The following is an 11,599-nucleotide window of genomic DNA, read 5'->3' as shown; positions in this document are numbered from 1 at the left end:
CTCTTCTGCCTTCATCTACATTTTTAAATCGACATTTCATTCATCTCCTGCGCTTCCTCTGATATTGCACAGCTCAGCTATCCCCTCTCTCTCTGTGTGTGTGTGTGTGCGAGAGAGAGAGAGAGAGAGAGAGAGAGAGAGAGAGAGAGAGAGAGAGAGAGAGAGAGAGAGAGAGAGAGAGAGAGAGAGAGAGAGAGAGAGAGAGAGAGAGAGAGAGAGAGAGAGGAACTAGAGTGAACAGGAATAAGGATGGACGGGCCTCATAAATTGTCTCCATCCAATTAAAGGCAAGAGCATACATTACTGTGCAGCAGCTCAGCCAATCAGGAGACACTGCTGGTAAGTACAGCAGTAAAATATTGAAGGGATGAGTGAGCAGAGGAAATATCCTGCATGTATGTTCTCTTCTGCTTCTGCATCAACTGATCTTCAACTCTCAGTCAGTTTACTGTGAATAACGCCGGACGTCTGAAGCCACTTTAAAGGCACCTCAAGAGAGGAGATTTTAGACAATATAGTGCTTTTCTGAGGCTTTTGGCTTGACATCCCATTAAGTTTCTCTTTGGGACACTCTGCACGTATGGTAAGTAGCCATTTTAAAATATGATGTCTGCATAAATCCAGTTATTTACTTTGCCATTGTACAAAATACTTGTACTTTGGTATGTTACCAAATCTGCGTGGGTGATTCGTTATTGGGACAGTGCAGTTTGGATTATTGTGTAACCTCAAAATCAGCGTTAGAACTGTATTACTAAAGGCAAACAATGATTTTGTGATTCATTTGATGGATAACTACTAGGTGTACTACAACTCTCTGAATGCTTAGTTATGACTATTACTGGCAGTAGTGTTTAAAGATCTGGGTAATATAGCCTACTTCTATTTTATGTTAGGGTTCTTTGTACCAATATGTAATATTCAATTACAAAAAGCCTTTATTATTAAAATAATGAGAAATAAAAAAGAGTGTTACTTCAATAGTTGTGATCACTATCAACACACCAACAGCAAAAGTTATCAAATGTTAGTTTATTTGGTCCCACTTTATATTAAGTATCTTTAACTTGTATGTACTAACATTTAAATCAATCATTTGATACAATGCACTTATTATGTTCATACATGTTTTTACATTGTTCTTATATTGTTATAATTACCTGCATGTATTAGGCTACATCTGTAATTTGTTTCAGTAATTACATCTATATTTATACTGTTAACCCTTTCCTTACACCTTAACCCAGCTTATATGCTTTCCGGCCAATAGAGGGTGCCATGTCTTACTAAAACAGGAGGACTCCCAGAGGACCACTGTCCTGCAGAGTTCAGCGCCAACCTGAATTAAACACACCTGAACCAGCTAATCAAGGTCTTCATGATTGCTAGAAGCTTCCAGGCAGGTGTTTTGGAGCTAAACGCTGCAGCACAGTGTCTCGTTAGAAAAATAGGACTCTATTTACACTTTTGTAAACCTCCAAAAATGTACCGATACATACAATTCAGTTAACAGCTGAAGTTAATATGACACCAAAAACTTTCATTCCTTTTCACACAATTATGATTATAGGAGCAGATTAGCCTATTTATTAATAAATATTTATTTTTGTGCGTTCCTTGCACAATACTATGCTATGGTTTCAAAACATGTTTACCACAGTGCATGATTTGTACCATTTTGACATTTGCATCACGTTCAGTTCTATATGTTTAACTTTTCAGATGTAGTAAACTTGCTCGCTTGATAGTACAGCATTGGAATTGCGATGTGGAAGAAGCAAGCTAAAATGGCATGGTTGCTTCAGAAAATGCGTTTTCATCTCACATGTGCTTTTATTAACACTGTCAGTTATAGTTTAGGGACTAGTGTAGGTGGTACGTTATTTAATAAGGCTACATTACTGTGGACTTTTTAGCGCCACTCGCCGCATATTTCATTTCTGAACTGTTGTGATGCAACAAACAACATACATAATTACCTTAATTATAAGTATTTTGTAATTCTGACTAGCAATAGCAAGCAGCAAATCATGGTGTGCTTTGCAATGCTAGCTAATGCTCCTTAGTTTCCTCTGTGACCCAGAAATTGATCATCTAAGGCAGGGATAGGCAACTCCGGTCCTGGGGCCTCATTTATAAAACTTTGCGTAGGATTTGCGTCAGAAGTGGCGTACGGATGAAACATAGGACGTGCGTATGCACAGAAATATTCAGATTTATAAAACCGTGCGCACGCACATCCTACGCAGTTTTCCCTTAATAAATCACAATCAATCCTAAATGTAGCGCAGCTTTTGCGGCTTTCATGTCACGCCCATAGTTGTCCATAAATAGTCCGTGAAACGCCCACAAGTTAATATTCATCGATTGCGAAATCATGGCAAACACAGAGAGGAAATAAAAAAAACGTAACTTCACTCAATGTGAAGTAGAAGTTATCGTTGGTGAGGTGGAAAAGAGGAGAAAAATGTTGTTTGGAGGGCACAGTGTGGGCATTACTAATGCCAAAAAGTGGCAAAAGGTTGCAGACGCCGTAAATGCTGTAGCCTCACAACCTCGGACCGTGGCCGAAATAAAAAAGAAATGATTCGACAAGATCAGCCATTGTGCGTCATTACGCATTGCGATGGGGCATTTTATTTCCATCCATTTCATTATCTGACAAGCTACAGATGTCGGTTATAATCTACGTAGAAATGGGAAATAGTTCAGTGCAAATGTAATTTCTTGCAGCTTTCTGAATGGTTGAGACATACCATACGTCATACGTTATTTTATAAAAAAAATAAAACAAACTAAAGGCATAATGCATGAATACCATGATTCCGTAGCTGATGAAGAAATTTTTACTATTAAAACAACTTGCACTGGATAATTAATCTATCTATCTATCTATCTATCTATCTATCTATCTATCTATCTATCTATCTATCTATCTATCTACAGTATCTATCTATCTATCTATCTATCTATCTATCTGTCTCTGCTCCGCCAGACGGACACATTGACGAGAATATCAGTTTTGTACATTATTTCGTTCTGTTTACCATATTATTTATGAGGATGAATTGCATAACATGTCAATATTATTGCAGACCATATTTCACTTTTCTTTTTGCATATGTGTTAATTTGCATTTCTGTTGTAATTTTCGTTTGATTTTGTTTGTTTTACACTGCAGATCGATCGAACGAACGGGTGTTCGTGTAGGCTGTTAATTGTAAGACTTGCTTTGTGAAATCTTCATGTTATTTATGAGAGGCAGTATTGCCATTTCTTTTACACAGCGGTCTACAATTTCACACACTTTCACGTGTTTCTTCCATCTGCCGACGGTGTCGCCATTTCTCATTCCACCCGCTTTTGTGCGTACGCCTGGGTCAGAGCTTGCGTGAAGGACCGCACATTTTCCCGTGAAGTTTGCTTTTTATAAATACCAATTATTGATACCAGATCTTTAAACACTACTGCCAGTAAGCATATGACTTCTTTTTTCCACAGTGCTATCAGGAATCGATAAGAGAATCGTTAAAGAATCGCATCGATAAGCAGAATCGTCAGTGGCATTGATATTGATTAAAACGGATCAATTCCCATCCCTAGTGAAGACGTAGCTTATTGTAAATGCGTTCTCAAGTGGATAACTTTGAAAATGGTATTTTCGCAATTGTAGTGTGCACTGTAAAAAATGGAGGTATTTGAAACCGTTACGCATGTTTAGTCTTGTGACACTTATTGAACCGATAGATATGTATGTGTATGGCGGTATTGTGCCTGTTATGTGCCATTCACTTTCATAATGTTGTTAAAGATATATTTCTTTGTACACTCTTCATATCACGGTCCTGCAAAGAGGGCAGAAAATGTACTCGCAATTGCTGTCCTGGAGCAAAACATGAGAGTTGCGTTTTAGAGTGCGACCTGGAAGCATCTGAGATATTTTGCTAGATAAAATTATCGTGTATGAAGAATAGCATGAGAACTATATGATGTCTGTTTCATCTCAGTGAGCTTTTATGAGGGTTTAAGCATGCGCTGTAAGGTGAATTTAGCATTTTTTTGAGAAACATTTGGAAAATGCTTGAAAACGCTAGAGTGGATGGAGAAACATTTAGAAAATGCTTGTAAACGCTAGTGTGGATGGAGAAACATTTGGAAAATGCTTGAAAACGCTAGTGTGGATGGATAAACATTTGGAAAATGCTTGGAAATGCTAGTGTGGATGGATAAACATTTGGAAAATGCTTGTAAACGCTATGTTGGATGGAGAAACATTTGGAAAATTCTTGAAAACGCTAGTGTGGATGGAGAAACATTTGGAAAATGCTTGGAAACGCTAGTGTGAATGGAGAAACATTTGGAAAATTCTTGAAAACGCTAGTGTGGATGGAGAAACATTTGGAAAATGCTTGGAAACGCTAGTGTGGATGGAGAAACATTTGGAAAATGCTTGGAAACGCTAGTGTGAATGGAGAAACATTTGGAAAATTCTTGAAAACGCTAGTGTGAATGGAGAAACATTTGGAAAATGCTTGGAAACGCTAGTGTGGATGGAGAAACATTTGGAAAATGCTTGAAAATGCTAGTGTGGATGGAGAAACATTTGGAAAATGCTTGGAAACGCTAGTGTGAATGGAGAAACATTTGGAAAATGCTTGGAAACGCTAGTGTGGACGGAGAAACATTTGGAAAATGCTTGAAAATGCTAGTGTGGATGGAGAGCGTTTTGAAACGAAAACGCCGTTTTCAAATGTATCCGGTTTAATGTAGACGTAGCCTAAAAGACTATAGGCTTGTCCTTTGAAATGTCCATGCCCTAACGTCCTGTTTCAATAGGAAACACATTACCACTGCAAATAAAACTGCTTAAATACAATCCTTAAATAATGAGGTAATGGAAGTCAACCAGGCAAGAAGTTAGGTCTCATTACAGATTTAAATTAAAACATTCAGGTAAATATGCCCCAACTAATCCCTGTGCAATGGGCAATCGATTCATTCGAACAAGTACTGGTCTTCCTGCTGGGCTTGTTGACAAGCTGATTAATCTTGGTACAGCAAAGCTTGACTGTGCGTGTTCCTTTAGGGGAAGTGTGTAGGCCTATGTGTGTGTGTGTGTTATCTGTTCATAGTGTGTGTATACGAGGACGGGAGAGTGGTGTTGTGTAAGCAGTGTAAAGGAGAGGAAAGAGTCTATGTAGGGCAGAAGAAAGAGGGAGGAGCATGTGTTGGAGAAAGAGAGAATGGTACAGGAACATAAAAGACAGAGGGGCACTGTGGGTGAGTATGAGCGAGAGAGGAGATGATGGAGTGGGTGTGCTGAAAGCTTCAAGCACTGCGGTATGTTGCAGCGCCCAGCCCCCATTGAAAGTGCAGCATGCACACTCCAAACATTACTCTTATTCTAATGTGTATCATACGCGTGTTTTCTATGTGGTATTCATAAAGCGTTTGACCACACCCACGCGGTGCATCCGAAATACAATTCCTGTCCTCTGAGCGCATCACTCAATCTGATGCGGTGTCACAGCGAGGTCCGGCCGCGCAAGGTGACGTCCCCCGTCAAAATGTTCTGTGTCTCTAAATGACCGTCAAATGCTTTCACATTCTTTTGTGTTGAAGAGCTTTTAAGTCATTCATGTTTGACAGCATGGCACTAAGTAATGCCAAGGTCATGGGTTTCGAATCCCAGGGAATACAAAAACCGATCCTGAATAAACTATTAACCCTTTCATGCATAAGTTATCACAGCCTCAGGGGTTTTTTCCCCCCTATGTATTCATATTGGTTTTAGGGCATGAAAAACAAGATTTTAGCTTCTTTTTTTTTCTCTTACATTTTTCAAAGAGTTTTTCAAATGTCCACTTGAGTGGACAGTGTGCAGTTTTGGTTTTAAGTTCAAATTTCAATATTCTTTACTTAGGTACTATGTCCTGTCATCCTTCTCGGGGAGTAAAGGTCTCATTTAAATATGCTTTTCAAATGCCTATAAATGGAAAAGCAACCTTTAATATAAAATAAAATGTCAATACATCTATATATTACATTAGATTATCTGACACATTAATGCATCACTTTGGATTTGAAAGATCAACAGATTCTAAACAAGCACGGGAAGCATTTGAGAAGAAATTTCTTTTTTTTCTTTTTTTTACCAACTTTGTAAAATACTACCTGAATGTATGTTGTATCAACACCAGCTGTTTTTTTTTTTTGTTTGTTTTTTTTACTGGTGCTGAAAGTTTAAAGTTAGGCAATTCGTTTTGAATTAGCATATTTAATGAATTACGGAAAGGAGTATTGTTGAAAAGCTTTATATATCACCAAAATGTATAACACAAATATTGATCCATGAGGGCTGTCATAGCGCAGAAATAGTTACAAATATAACTAGCGGCACTTCAACTGTCAGGTCTGCCGTGGAAGAGCGATCATCAAAAGTGTGAATTGAGGATGCATATCGACTGCAAAGGGAAGGGGAGGGGGGGGGGGGGGGGTAATGCTCATAATATACATTACAGCATCACCTCTCTTCTCATGGTGTCTCAAAAGGTTTGAATCCTTCAGTCTCTCTAAACCCCTCATTTCCCTGAGCCTACTCTGCTCTGATTGGTCAGATGGCCTCATCTGTTGTGATTGGTCTACTGCTTATAGTGTGTGTGAGAAACATAATGCCCATCATCTGAATCCCTGCTCCGAAACATTCTCAGCACTAGATACTGTTCGTATCACTGTTTTTTTACCAAAGCAGTTTTTACCGTATCAATTAGAGCCAGAATCTTCATCCTTTGAATCAAAGCTGATTTGCTTCCGTCTGTGCAGCAACGACAGAACAGTTTGCATGCTTTTCTCTAACTTTTACCATTGCGTTAGAACTAGTTACACTGTTGTCGCTTGTGAAAACCAAATGACTGCGCCGTGGGTGGAAGCGTGCAGATGAGGGACGGTAATATTATAATTAGATCCCCTTCCTACGTCAGAAGAGAAGCGAAATATGATCGGCTTATTGTTTGACACGCTTGCAGAGAAAGGCTTACCGAAATAAAGTTACTGGGTTGTCACTTTTCACATTTTCTTAGTTGGTAGATGCACCGGGGACCCGATTATAGCACTTAAACATGGAAAAAGTCAGATTTTCATGATATGTCCCCTTTAAGTCCTCCAGCATCTTCTCTAATATGTAAATTTGTATGCACATCTTATAGACTATCCTATATTATTTGTGGTATTCCAGTCGTATAAATATACAATAGGAATGCAAACTAGAGAATCAAACCTAACAGGGACAACAATTTGGAATAACTGCATTATTTACAGCCAGATTTATTGATGACCAGCTGCTGTGAATTGCTGAAATAAGACAGTGCAGTTACGGTCTGAGCCCACAAGGGTTAAATGCTCTCGTCCAGGCATTAGCCGGGGAGTATGCAGTAGTTTCCCTTCATGATGCTTCCTGCATGTCAGTGCTTGAAGCTTTATCGGTGTGTGTGTTTTCAGACGAGCTTGAATTGCAGCCTTATTTCTTGTCACGGTGCTGTAAGAAGAGCGGAGAATTAAGGGAGGGAGTGTGAGAGAGGGGGGAAGAATTTAATCAAATTTAGACCTCCAAGAATAGAGGCGGTAAGAATAGAGAAGAGAAAGAGGGAAAGAGGAGGAGGAAGAGAGAGAGGAACATGGAGTTGTGGCAGGACAAACTGCAGGCACCACTGAAAATGCTGCAGTGAGCTGCATAATTAATCCAAAGGGAAGGCAGAGAGGAGGAGTTGGGGGCGGAGCTTAGAGCAAGCATGATTGAGCGTTACCGCGCTCCTCTCGTGCTTCGCTATTACTGTATTCCCTTTGTACTTTAGGCTTATCACGTTGTGTTCCTCTGTGATATGGGGGGATGTTACAGACAGAGGAGGACATCGCAGCTTATCTGCCATCAATTCATATTTTAGCGATGACAGTATTCTCAAAGAGTACACACTGTCCTCTGCATGTCTGTGGCGATGCATCATGTTGTGCATCCCAAATAATTCAGATTCTGCCAATCCGGCTGAATGGATGTGTTCACTTAGCCATAAATAAAATGGCTGTTTTCCTGTAAAGGAGTTTACAGTGAGTGAACACAGCAGTGCCTAGAGAGAATCTTAAAAGCAGTCTTCCTTTGCTGTGAAAGAAATGAAGGAATTTTATGGCTTGAACCAACTTAAGATTGTTGAAAGGGCTAACAAGCTTTTCAAGGTCAGGGCTGTCTCATATGTGCTGATTTTTTTTTTCCTTCTTCTTATAATTCCAGCTTAAAATTCTCACATGAACCTGCAATGGAGCGCAGTAACAGGACTCTCTGGCATTTGCACATCCTAAAGTCATGACGAGGGAAGTGACTGAATTATGTTTTTTAAGATAAATAAATGTTAAAATGTGGTATATTAATGCACATAGAAAAGGTTGTTCCATACAGTGCCAGCAAAAGCAAAAAGGAAACCTTTTACCTTGTAGTATACATCGAACTGTAATTCATAAGACAATTTGGTAACACTTTATTTTACAGTGTCCTTGTTACACATTACATATACTTAGTAATAACAGTAAATTATGCAATTGTTTGCCGCTAACCTCTTACAATAACAAAGGCAAAGGTTGATGACGCAAAATTTTCTGCAGAGTTATGGAACTTGTTGTCAAGCCGATGGATCTCATAATGTTTATGGATGAGTGAATACATTTATGTTTTTATCATGACTGTGGTATGAAGCAGGGCGCGATTGCTAATGAGAGACAGATATCAGCGCCACACACGAGTCCCACGAGCCTCGCGGATATAAAGGAATAAGGACATTTAACATTTAAGGACATCTACCGAACTACCCGCAAGTGCTGAAATACTACTCACACAGGTCAGTTTATTAGACGAATGAAACTTGTGAGGTAACGCAGAGCTGTTTCACTGGGTCTACACTATCACACTAAACTGCATTTGAGTGTGTTGAAAGTTATAATGTTATTCTGTGTTAGTTTGTTGGCTATAAGAGACTAGTAGTAAGCTAGATCAACATTAGAATAACATACAGATCATATTATAACATTTCATCATGTTGAACTAAATAACATTGATTAGTTTTATGTAAAAATATTTTTACATATTTCATTATTTAAATATGAAAAAATATTTATTTTTTACGGCCAATTATTTAAAATTGGAATTACTCCGAAATTAAAAATCTTTGGGACCTTTTGGGATATTGTAATTACACAACTGCAGGGAATATATCACACTGTGCAAGTGATTTTTTGATATCTTATAACAAAATTCGTACATATTGTACCTTTAAGCCGATTAGATGACAAAACAACTTGTGTTGTGTGTAAGTGTAAGTAAATGCATAAACATAAAATGTATGCAAATTAAAAATAAATTACCCTTTAAAGGTGAATTCAGTAGTTCTTTAGCTAGAGTTAGCATCAATGTTCTTAGTGTACTTTAAAAGCATCAGGGTGGGCAATTTGTTCCAGAATGTTTTGTTATGCTGGTTGAAAGTCTCTTCACATCCTGATAGCAATCACAAAGTTAGGTCCAATCGTTTAATTCGGTCACATAAGTTGGCTAGAAAAAAAATCGTATTTTATAATATATTTAGTATTAGTATAAATTAGTATTTTGCTAAATATGTGCACTGGGCTATATTACATATTTATTATATTTGTTGTAATAAAAACCGCATTAGGCCTACATTTAATTTGAGTTGTTATTTTTAACCTTTAATAAAACCTGCTGAAAGGGCTCTCTGTGTATGTTTACAGCATTAGGTGAGATTTTCTTTTCTTTTTTTTGAGAAAAATGTATATCTAGCCTACTGTAGCTAATATGTATCCAAAATCAAATTGAATCAAGATCAGAATAAAACAACAAGAATTTAATTGAAATTGTAAAATTTGTATCAAGCAATAATAAAAGCAGTAGCCTATACCAATTTTTTTTTTTTTTTTTTTTTTTACCAATTATTACACCATGCTGTCACTAAATTTAATGAAATCATGTGTAGTTAGGGTTAGGCTGCCACATGTTTTGACAATCACAATAGCCTACACTCTGCTCATACTAGTGAGTTTTAGAGAGTGGTATACAGTAACAACAATTCATTCCCTTACCTGGCCTACAAAAAAAGAAGCAGCTGAGCAACTTGAGCATTAGGGATTTTCTCTCCAATCAAATCTTTCCACTCTGTATGCCGTAGCAATGTTTACGCTCGTTTATAAGTACAGTCTTCATCTCATGCGATTCATTTATTTATTAAGGTGTAAAACTTTTTAAATTATCACCAAACCAATAAGAGCGTTGTAAACTATTGCTTTTATAGACTTTAGTATTTTTACTAAAGAAAATTAAAGGACTGAACCAGGCTTGAACAAGCAGTGGCTACATAAGAACCACAGCTCATTGCATCTGAACACAAGATACTTCAACAGCTCGAAGTATTTGATCATTACAAGTTTCAGCTGCTATTTGAGAGGTGTCTGGTGCTAAATCGCTACTTGCATAGAAATTTCACCCTGACTTTCATGTTGGATATATGCATACTGTAAACGCAAAAACATTAATGCAAATTTGTACATGGATGTGTGAAATTAAAAAAAAAAGTAGCTTTTTAACTATATATTCTGTGCTGTCTATCGCACAGAAAGTCCTATATCATTAATAATACATAGGTTCATAGTAGCCTCCCGGTAACAGACCTTCATATACTGCGCTTTAAAAAAATGATTTAGGTTAAGATATTGAACATTTGGACTGAGGGCGCCACAGAGGTGCATTAAAGTCAAGACTTTGAGGTTTCTCTGCTGTAGTAAATTGTGCTGCACGTCCACCATCTGCCGGAGAGTGGACGTGTGAGGCAGGAGAGCGCGGAGGAATCATTGATCAAAGCTGCTGTTTACTTCTAGTGTAGAGCAATAGCAAGCCTACAAAAGAGAAAGAGAGAGAGAGACAGACTGGCTTCCCAAGACATGAATGCCAAATGAGGCCTGTACACAGAGCAGTCCTGCCCTTTCAACACTGTAAACACTTCAACACTGCACTGAAAACAACACCTATACGTTAAGGATGTCTACAGACCACAATATCGTGGAAATCTGGGCATGAGGTCGTTTGACTTGATCAAATCCCAACGCCCTAGTAATACCCCTATAGCAACAGCACAGCAATACCCTGGAAACATATTAGCATTGTGGTGGTGTGTTTTGAACAGGCAAACAGAAAAATAATAATGAAATGTTTACAGAACCATTAAAAAAAACTCCCAAATGCAAAGGCATTGATATGACAAATTGAATATGGAAAGACTGCACATTGTCTGGCATCATTTTTGCATCTTATATGACTAATAGAGCGAGAAAGTGTTCTTTCAGCAGAGAAATAATAAATTGAGAAGTTATTGGAAAAATAAATTCCCCTTTAAAGGCTGTTTTTGCATTGGCATCAGCAACATTATCTCATAAGTCAAATTAAATAGAAATTCTGCAGCAGTGGAGTGTACAATTCTTTTAGGGAGCACAACATACATAAATGTCACAGAAATCACTGGTGGCTCCAGTTAACACTCAGATAAACATAAAC

General features: G+C 37.9%; 1 protein-coding gene across 2 annotated transcripts in view; it reads left to right on the top strand.

The window, feature by feature from the left end:
• The first annotated feature begins 327 nt into the window (after positions 1 to 327).
• syt2a (synaptotagmin IIa) overlaps positions 328 to 11,599 on the top strand; it is a 107,478-nt gene continuing 96,206 nt past the window's right edge. For both annotated transcript variants that reach the window (XM_079587460.1, XM_079587457.1), the window contains exon 1: positions 328 to 583. The gene's annotated coding sequence lies outside the window, so the exon portion shown is untranslated. The remainder of the gene's footprint in view (positions 584 to 11,599) is intronic.

This window comes from Phoxinus phoxinus, assembly GCF_949152265.1.
Source record: "Phoxinus phoxinus genome assembly, chromosome: 18".
NCBI classification, from domain to species: Eukaryota; Metazoa; Chordata; class Actinopteri; order Cypriniformes; family Leuciscidae; genus Phoxinus; species Phoxinus phoxinus.
This window is presented reverse-complemented; position numbering and strand designations above follow the sequence as displayed.